Genomic DNA, 7,373 nt, shown 5'->3' on the forward strand with positions numbered 1-7,373 from the left:
TTCTATCAAGGGAAAGAGAAATCAAGCAAGGATCAAAGTGGAAGATCCAGGTTGGTCCTCTTTTCTTCGCTCTTATCTATCACACCTAAAGGAAATCCCAAATTGCTTTGATTGTCTGTTTCTAAGATAGTTACCCATCTTAGTGGGACTAACAGTTTGAATCGACACTAGTTTTTCTAAAACAAAATGGCGACTCCACTGGGGATCGAATAGTTTGTTTTTTCTGTTTATTGTTTGCTTTATAAACTATAGGCGGAGCCTAAAGTTATCCAGCTAGCCTTCGAAACACCTTTGTGATGCAATTGCGAAGTAGATGAATGTTGCTTCAGTCAATCTCCAGGTTGGTTTATGAACTAAACATCTGACTTACAAAGCATTCTAAATGCCCCTATGGTAGCTCAATAACCTCATAAGATCTTACCCATATACTTTGTTTTCACTGTCCATCATAACTCAGCCTAAATCACTGAACTTAGCTGCAAATTTTGAGCAAAAACCAAGCTCAGTTTCACTCCCTAGTCCATCGCACTGTCTGTAACTGGGCAGCCTGTATGCATCGCACCTCCCGTGTGTTGCAGGTGAGATGCATCCTTGTTTCCCTGTGTTGTAGGTGCGATGATTGAGTGATACTGCTTTCTCTCTTTGAAATTTGGTTTTTTCTCCTTGTTTTCAGCTTTATTCAGTAGTTTTGCTATTCATGATCAGTATCTTCTTGCTGAAACCTTCTTCCTTCACATATTTCAGCCTCCATTAGTTAGGAATTGTAAATGTTTTTTGTGTATTTGTAAATCATTTACAATCTTCCTTTGTCAAGAGTATCTTAATAGAATTGTCATTTTTTTATGCAAGTGTCGTAATTGTCATTTTGAATCAAAAGAAGAGTGTTGTAAAGTCTTCCTCTTCTAGATAGTTGATTGTACTTTTGTCATTGTACTTGATTTGAATTGTTAATATTTGAAGTGTCGAAAGTAGTTTTCAATTCGAAATCAAAAAGTGCCATCTTAGTCTTCCTTTCGTTTTGAAAAGAAATTGTTAAAAATGTCGCTTTAAAAGAAATAGTTTAGATCTGTACTTAGCTTTCCTTTTTAGCATTCACACATTAAGGAAACAGAAAACAAATACATGCATGTGCATTTGCATTTTGACTGCATGCGGAATATGATTTAGGAAAGTGCATTTAGTGTGTGCTCTATTCTCTCTGCTGAAAGAAAAAAATCATAATCTTCTTTCCTTTGTAGCTAGGATTTTCATTGCTAAAAGAAAATAAACGACTGTTTATCATTTTAGATTTCATATTTAGGAATTTTACATCAACATCACGTGGTGAACCTTGAAAGACAAACTTCTAAGCAAGATCAACTCTAAAATAAATCTCAATGAACATAAAAATGCTTTACGCAACACATCTATAAGTCTAGGCTATAGACATGTTCTGGCGTCGTAAAACCTGGTAACTATCGTTTTCATCGAAGGTTGGGTGATTCCTCCTCTTTGATACGAAAAGTGCCAATATGGACTTGTGCTCCCCGTACCATCGAGTATATATTGGGAGACCACAATAGGTTGATATCCTTTATCCTTAGGAAGCAGTGTCTGCCGCCCTATCAATCGCAATGCATTGAACACAGCATTCGGGAAGATTGACTGCCATACATAAGTCCTTGGTAATTTCTCTATCATTTATCACCAAGGTGTATTTTGCAGTTTTACAATTGGTTTGGTAATCCCTCTGTCTAGATTTCTAGAGTAGTCACTTTCGTTCCTTTTTGACTCCTTAAAAGAAAAGGTCCATCTAAGCACTTATCACTTCAGGCTTATTAAAAATCGAAGGCGACTAGAGTCACCTTTAGCTTTTTCTTGACTCTTAAAAATTGAAAAAGCAAGTTGTGTCATAGTGTCTTTAAAATTTATTTAAATCGGAATAACATCCCTGTTCCTTCATTGAACTGAGGTTGAGATAATGGAGTCCACCAATCAAGGAATCCCTCTTGGAGGGAATCCTAGTCCTTTTTCCTCTTGGGGAGATATTGGTTCTCCATATATGGCTACATTGTCCCTTCTAGGAATCACAATCGGCCTACCGGTATGGATTTTCTCGACCTTTGTTGTTCAAAACACCGTAATTCCTCAACAATCTAATCAGCAACCAGATGATACTAAAGTTACCCCTTCGCCTTCTACTTCGTTTGTTTCTCCTTCCCCTTAATTCTCTTCGCTTGGTGAAACTAGTGACACTAAAAACCAAGTAGCTGAGAAGAAAAAGAAAGGGAAGGAGAAGAATAAGAATCCAGCTAAAAAAGGAAACAACCATGCATCATCCGATGAAAATCCGCACACTAAACTTTCAAAACCAAAATATCCATGCGTAATTTGCAAGGGAGACCACTACCATCGAGATTGCCCTTGCATTCTACAGATCTTGAGAGAATGGTCTCCCCGTTTTCACCATTTTGTGTCATCAACCTCTAGCAGTCAGGTTCACAACACACCATCGACTAGTGAAAACGAAGTCAATAGACAAAAATGGAAAGTGAAATTTCCATGTAGGTTATGTGAAGGTAATCATACTCTTCACCATTTTCCTTTTCTAGACGAAGCCAAAAGCATTTTGGATAATCATCCTACTTCACCGCAGCGACTTGCACTTGGATATAGGAAACTCTTGCCAAGTCCTTCGCTAGTTGAAAACCCGATTGACATAACTCAATTGTCAATCGAATCACCTATCATTGAAAGTGAACCTTCTGAGTCCATACCGGACCAAAGTCAACTGGTCGAGATGGCAGTCGACCCAGTCTTGCCTTCAGAAGGCCCACCTTCGGATGATACAATTTCCAAAGAGAATGAGAACGACACCGTTCAAATTCTTTTTGTCGATACAGAGTCTAATGAACTTCGGGGAAATCCACCCGTTCCTTTACAATAGGAAGAAACACCCCAGTTCATGAGATTTATCCGGCCGTTTATCCAGTACCTCCTCCAAGCAGTCTAGTCATTTTCTTTGATTGGAATCAACTAGCAAAACCCCGCCTTCCATCTAATGTACCATTTTGAATCATAGTACAATTTTACAAAATGATCGTGTCTGGAACTATCATAGATGAAGGGGCTTCAGTGGGTATCCTTTCCTCAACTTCTTGGAAAGCACTTGGTTCACCATCGTTGTTGCCTAAAAAACAAAATTTGTCAGGCTTCAACAAAGGAACCAGTCGACTGTTAGGGATCCTTCCAAAGTTACCGATAACTTTGAGAAAGAAAACCGTTCATTTGAATGTCATGGTAGTCCAAGGGCCACTAGATTACAATCTACTCCTTGGACGTGACTATATATATAGGATGGAAGCTATTATTTCTACACTCTTTCGAGTGATGTGTTTTCCACATGAAGGCAAACTAGTGCAACTTGTTGACCAGCTTTCATTTCCTGGTTCAAACATAGCTATGAATCAATCATCATCCCTAAATGGTATCTTCGTGTTAACAATGTCTCTTCAACCTTCATTCCATCCACCTAATTACCGCGAGTAGTTTGGTGAATGTAACGAAGTTTAGGGGGCATGCACCCTAGTCCGCTTTGGCAGGCGAACCTAGAGGAAAAGAGAGATTTTCTTGAAGGTCATAATGATTGGACTGAAGAAACATTCCTGTGTAGGTTATGTGATCAGTTTGAAACAAATATTTCCTTGTATGTTATGTGATTGGAAGCTCACACCATTCACCTTCGTCTATTTCGATGGACAAAGCCAAGGAAGAGTTTTTGTCTGCCAACAGAAACAATCCTGCCTAACCGCAGGGACTTCCATTTGGTAACCTGGAAACTCTCCTTTTCTGAAACACCTGGGGGCATGCAAACCTTTGTATGCAAGTGAAAAATGACCTTTGATTTTTTTTAGTTTTTAGGTTCTCAACCCTTTAACCTCGTAGCTTGGTCGTTTCTAACCTACATAAAAAGGCAATGAGCACATGTTATAGTAGTGTTCAAGCTCATTAAAAAATAAATCTACCAAGAGACATCTTCAAAAGACTGGTAAGAGCAATGTTCCCATAAGGTTCAAGCTCGTTAAAAAATAAACCTGCCACTGAGCATAGTTTCTCCTGGTTCAAGCTCATTAAAAAATGAAACCACCTTTGGTAAATAACCTTTGTGATCGCCTTGCTATCAGCCTTTTGAACCTTGGTTGTGTTCCTACCGTCAGCTCCATTCATTTGGCCGACCATACGCTTCCACTTGATTGTTTACCCTTTTGAGGAACAGCTGTGACGAGTGATTCTGATTGCCACCCTCTTCACACTGCCATGTTTTGAGAAGTTCCAAACTTGCCTAGAACCAGTTGCTACCTGAAAATATCACTCATTCCTAAAAAACGAGTCCCTTTTAAACTCCTTTTAGACTCGTTAAATATAAAAAGATTGTTGAGCCATTGGCCTTTCCAGCTCGTTAAAGTAAGGGGAATTCCATCTCTCCCATATATTTTAATCTTTTTGGACCTAAGGGATTATCAAACAAAAATATCGAGCACTTGTCTTTTTCGGCTTGTTAAAGCGATCAAAAGTCATCCCTTTCGTATTATTTTATACTTTTTCGAACTTAAGGGATTATGCCATGAAAAGGGACTATTGGAGTTTCCTTTTCGTCCCTTTTCAAACTCTCTAAATAAGAAAAGGACCAATTTATTTTTGTCGTTAAACTCGTTAAAACAATAACGACAAACTTGTCCACCCAAACAAGAACAAGTCTCAATGACGCTAGGCTCGCTAAAAACAGAGTGACAGGTTTGCCTGAAGCACAAATTATAGACCAAGCATATGTTATCCTCCTCAAGCTTGACAAAAATAAAGAGGTACTGGTCAGCAATGACTGGGGAAAAAGGGAAGAAAACTTGAAGAATTTTATTGGTAGCAGGTCACTCTTAAACATGACACTTTCACTCCATCACCATGATTGAGTTGGGTTGGGTTTTTCCATTCACTATCACCATTGGTCCTTTGTACCATCCATGGGGTTAACACTACCAGTTCATATCAGTGTCATTGATATGTTCAAGAGAAGTCATTCAGATAATTCACCATCCAGCAAACGCCTCATCCACTACAAGACCTCCACCCTTCATTTTTCATGACCGCCATTCCTGAACCTTATATCATCAGATTGTTTTCACCTCCAGAAAAATCATTTGCTTTGTTTTGCGTCGTAGATGTGGGATACATCAAGGCCCTCCTACGACAGGTCACTTCTTGTCGACATGAGCTCATTATCCAAGAAGTTGACTTAGAAACAACCCTTTCAATACTTTGAAGCTTGCATGCCTTAACGGCAAGTTTCTCACTTCTGACGACAGGTTTACAGCAATGACCTTCGACCGAAAGATTTTGCGTGGTGTTCAACATCAGCTCATATATTCACACCACATGAATTGTACTGTAGTACCTTGAGGGTCATTATCATTATCGGTGATTCCTCTCGCACCTGTTAACAGCTTACATTATTGGTTGGTAATCAGGCGATGTCTTTCCATGTTCGACTTCAGAACATCTTTTCACATGGATTGGCTTGTACAATCAGGCGAAGATTGAACGATTTTGAAGACCCCAGATCTAGTTTCATCCATCCGGGCTGTGATATATTAAGGAACATAAAGACATCAAATGTGCACAGAATCTACACAGATAGTCATCTAAGCAAAAGAAGACGACTCTTCATATGAAGAATCACTTTGTCCTATGTACATGAAAATGAATTTATGAAGCTGAGCATGGGAATGCCCGCCTCAACTAGATCATGAAAATAATATGATGATGATGTATTGTACTGTATCTTATACAGGTCACCTTCCAGTTCAAATACCTCGGATCCTCGTGATAAAGCATTTCACCAGACATTAGAAGATTTACGACCTCATGCTTTAGGGGGTAGTTGTTATAGACATATTTGGGCACTACAACCCCAAACTCATATGTCCATAAATCAAGGGTTCATTAGTCCCTAAAAGTGTTGTTTCATACCCTAAAGTATCATGGTCAACTGACTACATCATTTCCTAGAAGTTCCACCTGAAAAACTACTTAGAACTGGCCAAAACTAGACCATACTGACTGCCCCATGGTCAAGGTGCGATGCATACTGGCTGCCACACTAGCCAGGTGTGATGCATACTAAAATTGCCTTCTGTAGGGTGCGATGAGTGAGATTAGACAAATGGCAGAGACAGTTTGTTAAGTGGATGATCATGGAATCTTCAAGAAACTTCTCCTATGACACTTGTCTCTCTAAATTCGCCCAGGGTTGAGTAAGAGATCAATGAAATATCCAAGTGGAACCAAGAACTATCAGTGGAATGACACTAATCAAAAACCCAAAGCTGACTCACACCCTTGCAAGACATCTATAAATGGATCCCTCATCTGAGAGATCTAGAGGCTAGAATTTTGTAATTTGTAAGGAAGTGTTGTTGGTTTATCTGTGAGAAGAGACATTATATTGTTGGGTGATCTTGCTTTTCATGAGGTGAAGAGGGCTTCTATGTAGGGAGGATGATGCTGGATCAGACAGCTGGGTTGTAATCCTCTCTTCTACTATTAATAAATTTCTTTGAGTTTTCCTCCATATAATCGTGTATTTGTGAATCTTATTGTTTATGGATGCAATTATATGGTCAATGTGTTTCTGATTCTGCATTGTTTATGATGTTTTAGATACAGATGCTTTGATGGTTTTCTGTTACTTTGACTCTACAGGTACTCTTTGAAGTGAGACAAGCAGGAGAAGAGTGGCAAATTCTATCAAGGGAAAGAGAAATCAAGCAAGGATCAAAGCGGAGGATCCAGGTTGGTCCTATTTTCTTCCCTCTTATCTATCACACCTAAAGGAAATCTCAAATTGCTTTGATTGTTTGTTTCTAAGATAGCTACCCATCTTAGTGGGACTAGAAGTTCGAATTGACACTAGTTTTCCCTGAAAAAATGTATGAAGTTGTTGTGTGATAAGAAGGTAGTAGAAGGACTCCAAGAGCTAATAGACAACTGTGTGGGTAAGATTAAGCTTCCTTCAGAACAATGCGTTGTAAGGAAGCTAGGTAAGCATAAGAAGCAGACAGGGCGCGAGATGAGGCTGACCGTGCAGATAGGAGAGTATAAAATGGACCAAGCAATATTAGATCTAGGGTCTGATGCAAATGTGCTTCCTAAATAAACTTGGGAAAGGATGGGGAGACATGCGCTGCAATGGTCTCCTATACAGCTATGCATGGCCAATCAGTAGAAGATTATTCCTATGGGGCACTTGTATGGGGTAACAATTGATATTGAAGGAGCAAGTGCTTTGGCGAATTTTGAAGTATAGAAATAGTAGATGACATTGACATGTATTGTGTGCT

This window comes from Pinus tabuliformis, chromosome 4_2 (assembly GCF_031772625.1).
Source record: "Pinus tabuliformis cultivar Carrire ecotype Pingquan chromosome 4_2, CPIR1, whole genome shotgun sequence".
Classification (NCBI taxonomy): domain Eukaryota; kingdom Viridiplantae; phylum Streptophyta; class Pinopsida; order Pinales; family Pinaceae; genus Pinus; species Pinus tabuliformis.